The sequence below is a fragment of the Thamnophis sirtalis genome, unplaced genomic scaffold (assembly GCF_051295495.1).
Source record: "Thamnophis sirtalis isolate CommonGarterSnake01/CBP01778 unplaced genomic scaffold, rThaSir2_p1.2 scaffold_7, whole genome shotgun sequence".
In the NCBI taxonomy this organism is placed as follows: domain Eukaryota; kingdom Metazoa; phylum Chordata; class Lepidosauria; order Squamata; family Natricidae; genus Thamnophis; species Thamnophis sirtalis.
This window is the reverse complement of record NW_028261387.1, coordinates 94,713,820-94,729,920: the sequence shown is the minus strand read 5'-3', so window position 1 is coordinate 94,729,920 and position 16,101 is coordinate 94,713,820. Positions and strand designations below refer to the sequence as shown.

Below are 16,101 nucleotides of genomic sequence, written 5' to 3'. Positions count from 1 at the left end.
ATCACGGGTCTGTCTGGTTGCCTGGTGGGATCATTGCTTCCTCTGACCAGGTGTGAGAATGACCTTGGTTCCCAAGAGAAAGTATTTTGTTTTGGCTACAAAATCCCAGCTATCTCAAATCCCCCCTCCCATCTGCGTCCCTTAGCTCCAGTGTGGTCTTCGCAGGCGCCAGAGTGCCAGAAAATGGCCTGAAAACTGCCCCCAAACCATCCAAAAAACCAGGCCATTTTTGGGGCGCTTTGGGGGCATTTTCAGGCCGAAAAAGCGCTGGAAAATGGCCCACAAAATGATCTGAAAACAGTTTGAAAACAGCCTGAAAAATGCCCCAAAACCAGGCATGCATGCGCCGGTCAGTTGGTCTTCGGGATTCCAATGCTCTGGCGCATGCAAATGCACGCACATACATGTGCATTCTGGTTTTAGCACTCGGTGCATAAAAGGTTTGCCATCCCTGGCCTGGGCTGCTCCCAGCCGGAGGAAATTCAGCACAAGGCCTTGAATCCTCTGGAGAGGATCTGCGTGTGTGGGAGGAAAGGAAAATGACTACTATGGGTGGCAGAGAAGACCTTACGTAACGTGTAGGGGAGCAATTAGGAAAGGTCACTGCCGAAGATGTCTCTGCAGCAGGAGACAATTTAGACACCCCACACCTGGGATCTGAGCCAAAGGGACACCAGACACCCGTTCTCCATTCTTGGCGCTCTGCACATTTATTGTTTCATTTTAATCCCACCTTCATTGCTTTGAAAAGCAAGCTCACTGCCTCAAGTTGCTTTTCAAATATTGCCTAATATTCCTTCCTCCTCCTATTTTCCACCCATAACAACATCCCTGTGAGGTGGGTTAAGATGAGAGAGAGAGAGAGAGAGAGAGAGAGGGAGGGAGGGAGGGAAGGAGACAGAGGGAGAGAGACTGGCCTAAAGTCACCTAGCTGCCTTTCGTGCCTAAGATGGGACTAGAATTCACTGTCTCCTGGTGATTGGCTCAAAGTCACCCAGCTGGCTTTCAGACCTAAGACTGGACTAGAACTCACTGTCTCCTGGTGATTGGTTCAAAGTCATCTAGCCAGCTCTCACAGCTAAGGTGGAACTAGAATTCACTGTCTCCTGGTGATTGGCTCAAAGTCACCCAGCTGGTTTTCAGACCTAAGACTGAACTAGAACTCACTGTCTCCTGGTGATTGGCTCAAAGTCACCCAGTTGGCTTTCAGACCTAAGACTGGACTAGAACTCACTGTCTCCTGGTGATTGGCTCAAAGTCACCCAGTTGGCTTTCAGACTTAAGACTGGACTAGAACTCACTGTCTCCTGGTGATTGGCTCAAAGTCACCCAGCTGGTTTTCAGACCTAAGACTGAACTAGAACTCACTGTCTCCTGGTGATTGGCTCAAAGTCACCCAGTTGGCTTTCAGACCTAATACTGAACTAGAATTCACTGTCTCCTGGTGATTGGCTCAAAGTCACCCAGTTGGCTTTCAGACCTAAGACTGGACTAGAACTCACTGTCTCCTGGTGATTGGCTCAAAGTCACCCAGTTGGCTTTCAGACTTAAGACTGGACTAGAACTCACTGTCTCCTGGTGATTGGCTCAAAGTCACCCAGTTGGCTTTCAGACTTAAGACTGGACTAGAACTCACTGTCTCCTGGTGATTGGCTCAAAGTCACCCAGTTGACTTTCAGACTTAAGACTGGACTAGAACTCACTGTCTCCTGGTGATTGGCTCAAAGTCACCCAGCTGGCTTTCAGACCTACGACTGGACTAGAACTCACTGTCCCCTGGTGATTGGCTCAAAGTCACCCAGCTGGCTTTCAGACCTAAGACTGAACTAGAATTCACTGTCTCCTGGTGATTGGCTCAAAGTCACCCAGCCAGCTTTCAGGCCCAAGACAGGGCTAGAACTCACTCTCTCCTGGTGATTAGCCTAAAGTCACCCAGCTGCCTTTCATGCCTAAGGCAGGACTAGAGTTCAACATCTGTTAGCGATTGGCCCAAAGTCAACAGACTGGGGCCTGATTAATTTAGGCCAGACCAAAACCAGGAGATCTGAAAGCAAGAGAGCTGAATCCAACTAAGTCCATAACCCCAGGATCACGAAACATTGGAGGCTTCCCTTCTGCACTGGAAATTTGACAGGAGATGCTTGTATTTTATGTTTCTCAGATACGAAGCTGGCTCAAATGTCAAAGAGCCAAACTGTCTCTGCTGGAAGAAGCAACAATGGGTCATTTCAAACTTTCCTACCCAGGGAGAGAAACACATCTGAAGTGGGCAGTTTTCTGCAAAGTCCAGGGATAGATAATAGAATAGAATGCAGAGTAGAGTAGAGTAAAGATGGGATGGTTTGGGATGGGATGGGATGGGGTGGAGTGGAGTGTAGTAAGATGGGATGGGATGGGATGGAGTAGAGTAGAGTAGAGTGGGATGGGATGGGATGGGGTGGGGTGGAGTAGAGTAGAGTAGAGTAGAGTAAATATGGGATGGGTTGGGATGGGGTGGGGTGGAGTAGTGTAGAGTAGAGTAAGATGGGGTGGGGTGGGGTGGGGTGGAGTAGAGTAAGATGGAATGAGATGGAGTAGAGTAGAGTAAATATGGGATGGGTTGGGATGGGGTGGAATGGAGTAGTGTAGAGTAGAGTAAGATGGGATGGGATGGGGTGGAGTAGAGTAAGATGGGATGGGATGGGATGGAGTAGAGTAGAGTAAATATGGGATGGGTTGGGATGGGGTGGAATGGAGTAGTGTAGAGTAGAGTAAGATGGGGTGGGGTGGGGTGGAGTAGAGTAAGATGGGATGGGGTGGGGTGGAGTAGAGTAAGATGGGATGGGTTGGGAAGGGATGGGGTGGAATGGAGTAGTGTAGAGTAGAGTAAGATGGGGTGGGGTGGGGTGGAGTAGAGTAAATATGGGATGGGTTGGGGTGGGGTGGAGTAGAGTAGAGTAAATATGGGATGGGTTGGGGTGGGGTGGAGTAGAGTAGAGTAAATATGGGATGGGTTGGGTTGGGATGGGGTGGGTGGAGTAGAGTAGAGTAGAATAGAATAGAACAGAATGCAGAATAGAATAGAGTAGAGTAGAGTAGAATAGGGTAGAGTAGAGTAAGATAGGATAGGAAAGAATAGGATGGGATGGGATGGAATAGAATAAGAAAGAATAGAATAGAATAAGAACAGAACAGAATAGGGAATAGAATGGAATAAGAACAGAACAGAACAGAACGGAACGGAATAGAAAATGGAACGGAATAAGAACAGAACAGAAGAGAACAACAGAATAGAATGCAAGAGAATAGAATATAGAATAGAACAGAACAGAATAAGGAATAGAATAGAATAAGGAATAGATTACAAATTAACAGAGTTGGGAGGGACCTTGTAGGTCATCTAGTCCAACTGCCCACCAAAGCAGGAGACCCTACAATATTTCTGACAGATGGCAGTCCAATCTCTTCTTGAAAGCCTCCAGGGATGAAGCTCCCACAACAGAACAGAACAGAATGCAGAATAGAATAGAATCGAATGCAGAATAGACTAGAATACAATACAGAATAGACTAGAACAGAACAGAAGAGAATCCAATGACGGCCTCCTACTTCAACCTCCTGCCCATGGCAGGACATCGTATACCAACTTGAATTTGTTTGTTCTAGAAAGACTGATGGGCGACTCTGACATGGTAGAAGATCCTGGTGTCCCTGGATCTTATCTCAAGCCTTTTGTGAAGGACAGGCAGAAGGTCCCAAGCTTCAGATTTAATGATTGAAGAGCTCAGAAAACATTTTGCTGGGAAAACAAGCCGTGATTCAGCACGAATCAAGAGCAACTTGATTGTGTTTGCCCTCCAACCGACCACTGGCAACCTCTACATCTTAGGGAAATCTCCACCATCATTCCCAGAAGCATCAAATCCATAAAACAGAGATGATACGACTTGGAACTTTACAAACTGGGCTCTCGCTTGGAATGCCTTTTGGAAACTAAAAATCTGGAAGACGATGCAGAGGAGAAAGCTCAGTTCGGCGCACTTTTTCTTAAAGCAAGTGGCTCTTTGTCCAATCCAATTTACAATTTACAATCCAATTTACAATTTAGCGATTGTGGGTGCACCCAGGTACACCCACGTCACACCTATCCTCCGCGAGCTGCACTGGCTACCCATTAGTCTCCGAATCCGCTTCAAGGTGCTGGTCGCTACCTATAAAGCCCTACATGGCATCGGACCTGGGTACCTGAGAGACCGCCTCCTGCCGATCACCTCCCATAGACCGATTAGATCTCACAGGTTAGGTCTCCTCCGGATTCCATCTGCCAGCCAATGTCGGCTGGCAACACCCCCGGGGGAGAGCCTTCTCTGTTGCAGCTCCAGCCCTCTGGAATGATCTCCCTGTTGAGATCTGGACCCTTACGACCCTCCCGGCCTTCCGCAAAGCCACCAAGTCCTGGCTGCTCCAGCTGGCCGGGGGGCCTGTGAAATATCCAACCCCACGTAAATTGTGAATGTTGCGGTTTTGTTTTTAAAGTGTTGTCTTTGTCTAGTTTTCCCCCTTTCCCTTGTCTATTGTGAGCCGCCCGGAGTCCTTCGGGAGTGGGCGGCATACAAGACAAATCAAATCAAAATCAAAATCAAATCAATCAATGGTGTTTTTTTCAAGAGGCAACTGGACTTTCCGGGGGTTTTTTTCTTCCCCCCCCTCTGAAGGCGTTTCACTTCTCAAGCTTCTTCAGCTCTGACTAAATGGTGAAGGATGGAAGGATTTATACTCCTTGCAGACAGCCGGTCATTTGCATCCTTTTAGAAAGTCACTGAGGCTTCTCTGTGTCCTCAGGGTCACCTGAGTGGCGCAAATGAGTGTGAAGCCTTTTTGGAATGGATGAAAATGATGCAGCATGGGTTGCACAGGTAAACCCACCAGTGGGCTGGCCAGGTTAGGTGGTCTTAATAGAATGGACCTTATAAATTCATTTTAGTTTGGCTTTTATTCTAGTGCCCTGGAGTCCCAAAGTTGACTTTTAGCTGCAGTGAACTCTTCTCTCCAACTTCCTCATGAGTATTACAAATAGGGCTGAACAGTGTGGCAAGACTCTGAAAAGGAGGGGCACAGGAAGCCAGACGTGGGGGAGAGATAGAACAGAGAAGTTGCAGAAAACTGTTGGTACGAAATCGGCTTTCCTGTTTTTGATACTTTTGTATGAATATCTGCTTTTGTATTTTTCCAAGATGTACTTCCCTGTTCTGAACAGGGGCTTTTACGCCTTCTGATTGACGAAGTTTGATTAAAGGTATAAAATCACTGCCCTGGGCGTAGCCCGGACAGTTCAGATGTTGGTGTATGAACACGCTGAACTCGATGCATCCAATAAACCTGTTTCTCTCACTTTCGTGGTCTCAAGTCCTGCTCTTTCGTAAGTAGATTGCAAACCACAATCTGCTGCAACAAAAAGACTCATAGATTGGAGACAGGTGATGTTGTATTCCTCCCCCCCTCTGTTGAGAGAGGGCTGTTCAATTTGGACCTAGATGGCCTCTTTAACCCTTCTTCCAAACCAGCCGTCCTCTCTGTCCAAAATATGGACTTTGCTGTCTTCAAAAGTGGGGCCTTTTTCTTTGAAATGCAGCGGGACGGCTGAATCTTGCCTTGATGGGATTTCTTCTCCTATGGGGCGGCACGCGTTGGTGAAGTGGTTGTTTTGTTTCCCCCAATGTGTCTTCAAAGAAAAACCAGTTGCCTCTTGAAAAAGCACCTTTGGAACAACCCTGGGTGACCGAGAATCTCCGCAGAAATCTGCAATTTACACGGTAGGAAGGAAGCAGAAAATCCCAGCTTCACTTTGCTCCTGTATATTTGCACACATGGCTCAGATTTAGGCACGAAGCCTTTGGAGATCTGGTTGTTTCTATTTCCGTCGGAGACGCAAGAAGGACAGCATTTAATTTTGAGGACAGTAGGAAAGACAGGATGGAGAGGAGAAAGGAGAGGAACAGGAAAAAGGGAAAGGCAGAAGAAGGGGGGAAGGTTAAAAAGGAGGAAGAGAAAGGAGAGAAGGGAAGGGTGGAAAGAAGGAAGGAGAGAAGAAAGAGAAGAAAGGAAGGAGGGAGAGAAGAAGGTAGGGAAGCAAGGAGGGGAAAAGGGAGGGAAGGAAGGAGAGAAGGAGAGTAGATGGGAAGGAGGGAAGAAAGGAGGGAACGTAAGAGAAGAGAAAGGAGGGAAGGAAGGAAGAAAGGAGGGAGGGAAGGTATGAGAGAATGAGGGGGGGATGGAGAGAGGAAAGGGAAGGGGAAGGAAAGGAGGAAAGGAAAAGAAAGGAGGGAAGGAAGGAGAGAAGGAGAGAAGGAGGGAAGGAAGGAAGGGGAGTGGGAAAGAAGAAACAAGGGAAGGAAAGAGGGAGGGAAGAAGATAACTAACCTTTGATGTCTATAATGATTTTGATATCACGGGAATGTCTTGAAACACAGTCAAATGTAAAGCAAAACAGTGGATGTTGTATTGTCTTTTACCAGCTATTGGTTGTTGTATTTTTCTTTTATTAATAAAAAAAATTAAAAAAAAATTTTTTTGAGGACATGCTATCTGCTACCTGTCAACGGATTCCCTCTACGATGACAGTTTAGGTTCGGAAAAAAAGAGTTCTGCTCCAGGTATAATGAAGAAGCGTTCTAAATGCCTGCAGCTTCGAGTCATGGAATGGAATGAAAATGGAGTGGGGCAAAAATAGTATTTAGTCAGCCACCAATTGTGCAAGTTCTCGCGCTTAAACATTCTTTCCAAATCAGACAATGTGGTGGTCTGGATTTGTCTTCTCCTTTTGTCTCTCATAGTTGATGTCAATTACAGGCCTCTCTAGGGTGCAGTACTGCAGGCCACTTCAGCTGACTGTTATCTGCAGTTCAGCGGTTCTAATCTCACCGGCTCAAGGTTGACTCAGCCTTCCATCCTTCCGAGGTGGGTGAAATGAGGACCCAGACTGTGGGGGCAAATTGCTGACTCTGTAAACCGCTTAGAGAGGGCTAAAAGCCCTATGAAGCGGTATATAAGTCTAACTGCTATTGCTATTGCTATCTTTGTAAGTGGGAGAACTTGCACAATTGGTGGCTGGCTAAATACTTTTTTTGCCCCACTGTAGCAAGATATCTGCCTCTGAGGAGGGCTTTGATCTGTGCAACTGTCAATCAACCTCAGCTTCATTGCCATGACGTTTTCAGGCAAGGGTAGCAGACATGGGAAGGGGGCAGAAGAGCAGCTGCCAAAGATGCTATACAGGTAGTCCTTGACTTCCAACAGTTCATTTAGTGACTGTTCCAAGTTACGACGGCACTGAAAAATATAACTTTAAGGCTGTTTTTTCCCCACACTTAAGACCACTGCAGTACCCCGATGGTTTACATGATCAGAATTCAGATGCTTGGCAACCGGTTCATACTTTTGACGGTCGTAGCATCCTGGGGTCATGTGATCCGCTTTTGCGACCCTCTGACAAGCCAAGTCAACGGGGAAGCCAGATTCGCTTAACAACCGTGTCACTAACTTAACAAATGCCACGATTCGCTTAACAACTGTGGCAAGAAAAGTCGTCACATAGGGCATAACTCACTTAACAAAGGCCTCACTTAGGAACGTACATTTTGGGCTCCATTGTGGTCGTAAGTCGAGGACTGCCTGTACTGAAGTTCTTCTGAACCTATGCAGAAAGTGTCCTACAGTAGTCTTAAGTTTGTTTGTATGCTTGTATATTTATCTATTTGTCAAATTTAGGTACCACTCCGATAGAAGAGAATATTTGTAGCTCAGGGTTGAATTAAGGGGTCCTTGGTGGTTTCTGAGCTTAATTGTTTTCTTGTAGACATCTTATTACCCAACTAGGTAACATCATCAGTGCTGCAAAGGAGTAGGGTTTGTTCTCTGTTTATATACATGCCAACCCCAATCTCTTCTAGCATTGATAATAGAATAGAATGGAATGGAATGGAATAGGACAAGGAAAAGAATAAGGAATAGAATAGAACAGAACAGAATAGGGAATAGAATGGAATGGAATAGAATTAATAGAATAGAATAGAATGGAATGGAATAGAATAGAATAGAAAATGGAATAGAAAATAAAATAGAAGAGAAGAGAAAATGGAATAGAGAATAGAACAGAATAGAATAGGAGAATAGAATAGAATAGAACAGAACACAACAGAACAAAACAGAATTTTTTATTGGCCATGTGATTGGACACATAAGGAATTTGTCTTTGGTGCAGAAGATGCTCTCAGGGTACATAAGGAGAATAAAATATATTCATCAAGAATAAAAAGATACAACAACGACAATCATAGGTTACTAATAAGCTAACAAATCGTACTAGGCAACAAATAAAAACAATATAAATTGTAAAGGTACAAGCAACATAGTTATAGCCATAAGTGGGGAGAGATAGATACTAGGAAGGAGGAGGAGAATAATAGTAATATATTCTTAGTAAATTATTGATAGTGTTATGGGAATTAGTTGTTAAGCAGAGCGATGGCATTGGGGGAAAAAACTGTGATAATAGATAATGATAATGTGATAATTACTATCACATTATAGATCATAACTAGGTAATGTGATCTAGTTGGGTTGCGAAAGGTCTTCAAGGAAAGAATCATGCCCAGAGCATCAAGGACCCATAGTCAGATACCAACTCTTCTCACATCTACAAAAAAATATATATGCAACAACTTCCAAACTTTCAAAAGCTGTTTAAAAAGCAATTGATAATTTTTAAACTGTTCTTCTAAGGTGCCAGCCAACCTGAGCATTGAGGGATTCATGTTCACTGAGTTAAGTTGGTGGGGTGATGCCACTTTGCTGTGCCTGGGGTGCCTCTGGGGTGCCAGGAGAACTGGCACTCTTGGTTGGTCTGCTTAAGAGCCGAGGTGGCGCAGTGGTTAAATGCAGCACTGCAGGCTATTTCAGCTGACTGTAGTTCTGCAGTTTGGCTGTTCAAATCTCACCGGCTCAGGGTTGACTCAGCCTTCCATCCTTCCGAGGTGGGTAAAATGAGGACCCAGATTGTTGTTGGGGGCGATATGCTGACTCTGTAAACCGCTTAGAGAGGGCTGAAAGCCCTATGAAGCGGTATATAAGTCTAACTGCTACTGCTATTGCTATTATCTCCCAGGCATCACCTCCCGTGTGCGCTCCCATGTTTCTGCTTCCTCTGCTAACTAATTTTGTTTTTGTTTTTGGTCTGGAGCTTAGCTCAGCATGTGCCTGGGCTACTACTAAGCATTTTTCAAGGGCAGGAATACATGTGCCGTCCTCCGTCTTCGTGCGGCTGCCACTGGTTGTGTGTCACAATTAGTTCTTGTGATTTGGACCAGCTCAAGCGGCAGGGTGTGTTTGTCCTACTGGGCTCCTCCCCATCAGTTTCTCTATCCTTCCTTCCCTTCTTTTCATCTTCCCTTCCTTCCCTCCCTCTTTTCCTCACTCCCCTTTCCTTCCCTTTTCCATCCTTCCTTTTCTCTTTCCTTCCTTCCTCCACCCCTCCCTCCTTCTTTCCCTTCTTCCCTTCTTTACTTTCCTTGCTCCCCTTCCTTCCTTCCCCTCACCCATCCTTCCCTTCCTCTGTCTCTCCCTCTTCCATCCTTTTCCTAGATTCCCCTCCTTTCCTCCTTCCTTCCTCTCTCCTTCGTTCCCCTCTTCCCTCCCTCCCTTTTTCTTTACTTCCTCCCTCCCTCTTTAAGGTTTTATTGGGATTTATATGCCGCCCTTTTCCCTGAGGGGACTCAGGGCGGCTTACAACCACAGGGGAGGGGGGTGCAAGGTCAAAAACAAAACAATATGTGCACAAAGAAAAAATAATAAAACACAACTTTCATTCAGCGATCAAACACTCGGGCGGGTAATTGGAAACCTATCCCCAGGCCTGCTGGGAGAGCCAGATCTTGAGGGCTGCGCGGAAGGTCTGGATAGTGGTGAGGGTACGGATCTCCATGGGGAGCTCGTTCCACAGGGTCGGGGCGGCAACAGAAAAGGCTCTCCTCCGTGTGGTCGCCAGTCGACATTGACTGGCAGATGGAATTCGGAGGAGGCCCAGTCTGTGCGATCTAATTGGTCGATTTAGGGAGGTAATCGGCAGAAGGCGGTCTCTCAAGTACCCAGACCCGCTACCATGGAGTGCTTTAAAGATGGTCATCAGTATCCTGAAGCGCACCCGGAGACCAACAGGCAGCCAATGCAGCTCGCGGAGGACAGGTGTAACGTGGGCGAACCGCGGTGCGCCCACTATCACTCGCGCGGCTGCTTTCCCCCTTATTTCTCTTCTTCTCTTCCTTCCTTCCCTCCATTCTTTACTTTTTCTTGTTCCCCCTTCCTTCCTTCCTTCTCCTCACCCATCCTTCCCCTCCATCCCTCCCTCTTCCATCCTTCTCCTGGCTTCCCCTACTTTCCTTCCTTCCTCCATCCCTCCCTTCCTCCCTCCTCTCTCCTTCTTTCCCCTCTTCCCTCCCTCCCTTTCTTTTCCTTGCTCCCCTTTACTTCCTCCCTCCCTCTTTCCCCCTTACTTCTCTTCTTCTCTTCCTTCCTTCCCTCCATTCTTTACTTTTCCTTGTTCCTCCTTCCTTCCTTCCTTCTCACCCATCCTTCCCTTCCTCCATCCCTCCCTCTTCCATTCTTTTCCTTGCTCCTCCTTTCCTTCCTTCCTCTTTTCTTTCCTTCCTCCATCCCCCCTTTCCTCTCTCATTCTTTCCCCTCTTCCCCCCCTCCCTTTTTTCCTTGCTCCCCTTTACTTCCTTCCTCCTTTCATCCCTCCCTCTTTCCCCCCTTTCTTCTCTTCTTCCCTTTCTTCCTCCTTCCTTCCTCTCCTCCCTCCTTCTTTCCTTCCTTCTCTCGACCATTCTATTTCTAAAAGCAGCAAATCCTCAAGCCACCATGTTAAATTCCTTGCCTGGGTTCCATTTACCGTATTTATTGTTGAGAGACCAATGGTGGCCTCAATGATACAAAATTTAAGAAGAAAGTTTGATCCCGGAGGTCAAAGTAACAGGGAGCAGAGAAGCATTAACAATCCGCTCAAGAGACAAACAGTTTGTGGTTCAACCAGGTCAAAAAATTGAGAGAAGAAAACAACGGATGTGAACTAAACCAATGTTAGCTTAGTTGGACGAGAAGAACTTTGATAGGCAGGAAGTTTAATCAGGTGGTTGAATCCTTGACTGAGGCTGCCAGAGAGTCATTGTGCCACTCAGCCCCATTTAGAATAGAATAGAATAGCAGAGTTGGAAGGGACTTTGGAGGTCTTCTAGTCCAACCCCCTGCTTAGGCAGGAAACTCTACGCCACTTCAGACAAATGGTTATCCAGCATCTTCTTAAAGACTTGCAGTGTTGGAGCATTCACAACTTCTGGAGGCAAATTCTGTTCCACTGGTTGATTGTTTTAACTGTCAGGAAATTTCTCCTCAGTTCTAAGTTGCTTCTCTCCTTGATTAGTTTCCATCCATTGCTTCTTGTCCTGCCCTCAGGTGCTTTGGAGAATAGTTTGACTCCCTCCTCTTTGTGGCAGCCCCTGAGATATTGGAAGACTGCTATCATGTCTCCCCTGGTCCTTCTTTTCATCAAATTAGACATACCCAATTCTTGCAACCGTTCCTCATATGTTTTAGCCTCCAGTCCCCTAATCCTTTCTTGCTCTTCTCTGCACTCTTTCTAGAGTCTCCACATCTTTTCTACATCGTGGCGACCAAAACTGGATGCAAATATTCCAAGTGTGGCCTTACCAAGGCATTATAAAAACAGTATTAACCCTTCATGTGATCTTGATTCTCTCCCTCTGTTGATGCAGCCTAGAACTGTGTTGGCTTTTTTGGCAGCTGCTGCCCACGGCTGGCTCCTATTTCAATGGTTCTCCACTAGGACTCCAAGATCCCTTTCACAGTTACTACTATTGAGCAAGGCACCACCTATACTGTACCTGTGCGTTTCGTTTTTCTTGCCTAAATGTAGAACCTGACTCTTTTCACCCTTGAATTTCATTTTGTTTCATTTCATTTTCAACCTTCTCTATTGGGAAAAGAAGGTGCAACATTGCATTTTGATTTTGGAGCCATCCAGATAATGTGTGAAAATTTTCACAAGTCCCAACAGAATGATTTGATGAGATCTTTAGTGAATCAGTGCATTTCTTTCAGGTTTTGCTGAGCCCCACTGCGTCACAGTAATCCAGCCTCGGTCTCACATGGAGCTTGCTAACAAAAATGTCCTTGTGTGACTCACAAGGCAAGTAGTACTGTACCGATGGGAGATAATATTTGCCACTCAGGAATGAACCATGGGCATCTCTAAACTTGGTGGTTTTCTTGCAGACGTTTCATGACCCATCTAGGGAATATCATTAAAAGCAGCTGCAAGACTGCAAGAAAACAGCCAGGCTCAGAGAGTTACCAAGGACTCCACAGAAAGAGAAATCCAGATAAGCATGGATTAACACCAGACAAATAATCAAGGAGGAAACAGTATCCTAATGAAGGAATTGGGGGGGGGGAACATATTTCCAAAAACACTACCAGGGCAAACCACTTGTATATAAATAGAGGTTAGCCTCTGCTCTCTTCTAGCACTGATGATGTTACCCAGTTGGTTCATGAAATGGTTGCAAGAAAACAAGCAAGCTCAGAGAGCACCAAGGACCAACAAATAAAGTTGTGTTTAGAAGCACCCTCCCTCCGTTCCCTCCCTCCCTCCCTTCCCACCTTCCCTTTTTCCTTCCTTCTCCCTCCCTCCTTCCCTCTCTCCCAACTCTGTTATTCTGTAATTCTGTAACAATCTCCTGCTTGAGCAGGGGCTGGACTAGAAGACCTCCAGAGTCCCTTCCAACTCTGTTATTCTGTAATTCTGTAAGGGCCTCCTGTTTCAGCAGGGGGCTGGACTAGAAGACCTCCAAGGTCCCTTCCAACTTTTGTTATTCTGTAAGGGTCTCCTGCTTGAATAGGGGTTGGACTAGAAGACCTCCAAGGTCCCTTCCAACTCTGTTATTCTGTAATTCTCTAAGGGTCTCCTGCTTGAGCAGGGGGCTGGACTAGAAGACCTCCAAGGTCCCTTCCAACTCTGTAATTCTGTAAGGGTCTCCTGCTTGAGCAGGGGGCTGGACTAGAAGACCTCCAAGGTCCCTTCCAACTCTGTTATTCTGTAATTCTGTAAGGGTCTCCTGCTTCAGCAGGGGGCTGGACTAGAAGACCTCCAAGGTCCCTTCCAACTCTGTAATTCTGTAAGGGTCTCCTGCTTGAGCAGGGGGCTGGACTAGAAGACCTCCATGGTCCCTTCCAACTCTGTCATTGTGTTATTCTCATGGGATCACTTATGGTAACACTACGATATCATCAGAAACCCCCCCCCCCCCAAAGCTTACATCCTTTGTCAAGAGTGGTGGGAAGGAAATCTCCTATATACTGTAACAAGGTAGCCACGGTGTTATTTACACTTGAAAGAATCTATTCTAACCTCTTCAGGGATGCTAAGGATCTACGGATGACTCAGAAGTCATAAGATACAGGATTTGGTTGTTTACAGCCGACAAAATGCCACCTTTGCATCCAAGGAGGGCCTGCCCGACAGTGCTTAAGAAGGTGGCAAAAGCCACGGAAGGTTTCCCACAAGGAAGAAAAAACAAATCCACCATTATAAATCGCCATTCTGCAGAGAGACGGGAGGTTATCCTTCCCATCCTATGCCTGAAGAAGTCTGGGAAACTGCAGAGAACTTGATGCAAAAGTCAGGCCTAAGACCGAAAGATTTCGGGGTGTCCGAGGCAAGGAGAGAGAGAAAAAATATTCTTTAAAATGCCACACCAATTCCCAACGAAGTCGTCGCCTTTTTAAACACATCTTCTTCACGCCCCTTTGAAGGAATCTAAAGGCTGGAGAACATCTACCAATGACCTTGGATGGAGAAAGGGAGAATAAGGCCAGAAGGACAAATTTGTCCTCATTTTAAGAGACTGCAGCAATGACCCCAAAATGCTTTTTTTTTTTTCCCAGCCCAATTTCAGGAGAAGCTCTGGCCTGTTGGAAACCCTGCTTGTCCTTGCATTGCGGCCTGTTTTACAAGCCGTGTAAGCTAAACCAAGATACCCCTGGATGCTCTAGAGAAGGACGAGGAAGGTTTCTCAGCCACCCGCTCACTTTTTCCAACCAGGGAAAGGTTGAACAATATATTTCTTTTCCTCATCCGGAGAGCGGTGCAAAATCTCCCCCAACCACCAGAGCTGGTTTTCCTGCTTGCAAAAAAAAAAAATCCATATTTTTTTTTGGGGGGGGGCTTTCATGGACCAACTTTACGTTTTTTCTCCTGCAAAAAGCTGGCGGAAGGCATGAGTCATGCTGTGTGATCCCTGACAGCTGAATTCTCCCCCCTGCCCCCCCCCGCTCCGGTCGACCAAACCCGGCTCTTTGCAACTTCTCCCACCCGTGCAATTTTAACCCCTTCCCCCTCAGGACCGCTGCACCGGTGCCGAGGAGGAGGGGTGGCACTCACCTGAGAGAGGCCAGCTGGAAAATAGATGGCAGGGACGATGCCCCGAAGCGGATCTTGGCTTGGAGACCTCTTAGAAAGCCGGGGAGACAGAGGAAGAGAGAAGCGGAGTGTGGGGGGAAGCGTGCAGCCCCACTGCAGTGTTCGTAGGAGGCGGGCCGATGCTTGCCAGATCTGTTAGCGCCCTGCCGACAGCCAAGGAAGACAAGAGAAAAGGCGGGGATGAGAGAAAGAGAGAGACGGACGCAGCTGCTGGCGGAGGGATGCAGGATGCTCTTCCTGGTTCTACCCCCCCACCCCAGCCCTTCAGGTACATCCTCCACTTCCCTGCTTCCTCCCCCATCACCTTCCCCCAAGAGCATCCTTAGCCGAAGGACCAACATTATGCCACCCTCACCTCCTCTGCTGTCCCCTTCCATGGTGCTGAGCTTTTGGGGAGTGGGCGGGGTGGGGAGGCTTGGAGGAGAGGCAGCGGAGATGAGGTCTTCTCACTGTCTGAGGCCCAGAAGGGTGGGGGGGAGGAGGAGGAGGAGGAGGAGGGTGGCTCTGCCCAAACAGCTGCGTACTTTGGCTCTGTGACTCCTTCTTAAAGAGACCGCCGTCCGCAAAGCCAGTTCCAAGCGGATTGGATTTCTCACCTCCGCTATATTTTTAAATGGGTCTGGCTCCTCACTTCTGTTCCTCAGCCTTACATGGAGGAGCCCAGCAAGGGTGAAAGTGTTTTGCATCATTTTTTTTTTTGTGTGTGTGTGCCTGTGCAAAACTTCAGTTTCTGCAGGTCTCTGGTTCCACGCATTCAGCAGCATTCAAGTCACTAGCAAAATAAAATAAAATAAAATGGTTTTTAATTGGTGAATGGAACCATTTCATCGCAGTTCCCTTTTTCTTTTTTAAAATGTTTTATGGTTCAATTTTGAGGGGTTTGATTAGGAGCTGTCCAGAGCTGTTGAAGAGTTAGGCAGCATATATGTTTAGTAAATGATTATTATGATGGTTGGGCTTGCGATGGGTTGGACACGACTTCGCGACGGGCAACAAACAGCAAACTCACTTAACAAAGGTCTCACTTATCAACGGAAGTTTTGAGCTCAATGGCAGTCGTAGTTTGAGGACTGCCTGTGCTTCTGTTCCTGAGGATTATTTCTGCCTTCCTCTATTCGTTTTCTTTGTCCAAAGCTTTCCTTAGAATAACTTTATTATCATTAATCTGAAATTGGGCAAGTGGTGGGGTTGAGCCGAGGTGGCGCAGTGGTTAGGGTGCAGTACTGCAGGCCACTTCAGCTGACTGTTATCTGCAGTTCAGCGGTTCTAATCTCACCGGCTCAGGGTTGACTCAGCCTTCCATCCTTCCGAGGTGGGTGAAATGAGGACCCAGACTGTGGGGGCGATATGCTGACTCTGTAAACCGCTTAGAGAGGGCTGAAAGCCCTATGAAGCGGTATATAAGTCTAACTGCTATTGCTATTGCTATTGCTATTGATGGGAAATAGTTGGAAGTGATACTGTCAAGGTTCCAAATAACATCCAAAATTAAATCAGAGTCCGAGGCAAAGGATTCCTCAAAGTTCCAATTGATGAAGAGAGCCATGTTGGCACATCTGGGAAAACCCGAA

The 16,101-nt window shown here is 46.7% G+C and overlaps 1 protein-coding gene across 2 annotated transcripts in view; it reads right to left on the bottom strand.

The window, feature by feature from the left end:
- The window catches only part of SNPH (syntaphilin), a 37,128-nt gene extending 22,151 nt beyond the window's left edge, over nt 1-14,977 (bottom strand). For both annotated transcript variants that reach the window (XM_087720644.1, XM_087720645.1), the window contains exons 1-2: nt 14,886-14,977; nt 14,492-14,673 (exon numbers count right to left, since the gene is read on the bottom strand). The gene's annotated coding sequence lies outside the window, so the exon portion shown is untranslated. The remainder of the gene's footprint in view (nt 1-14,491; nt 14,674-14,885) is intronic.
- Nucleotides 14,978-16,101: the final 1,124 nt, after the last annotated feature.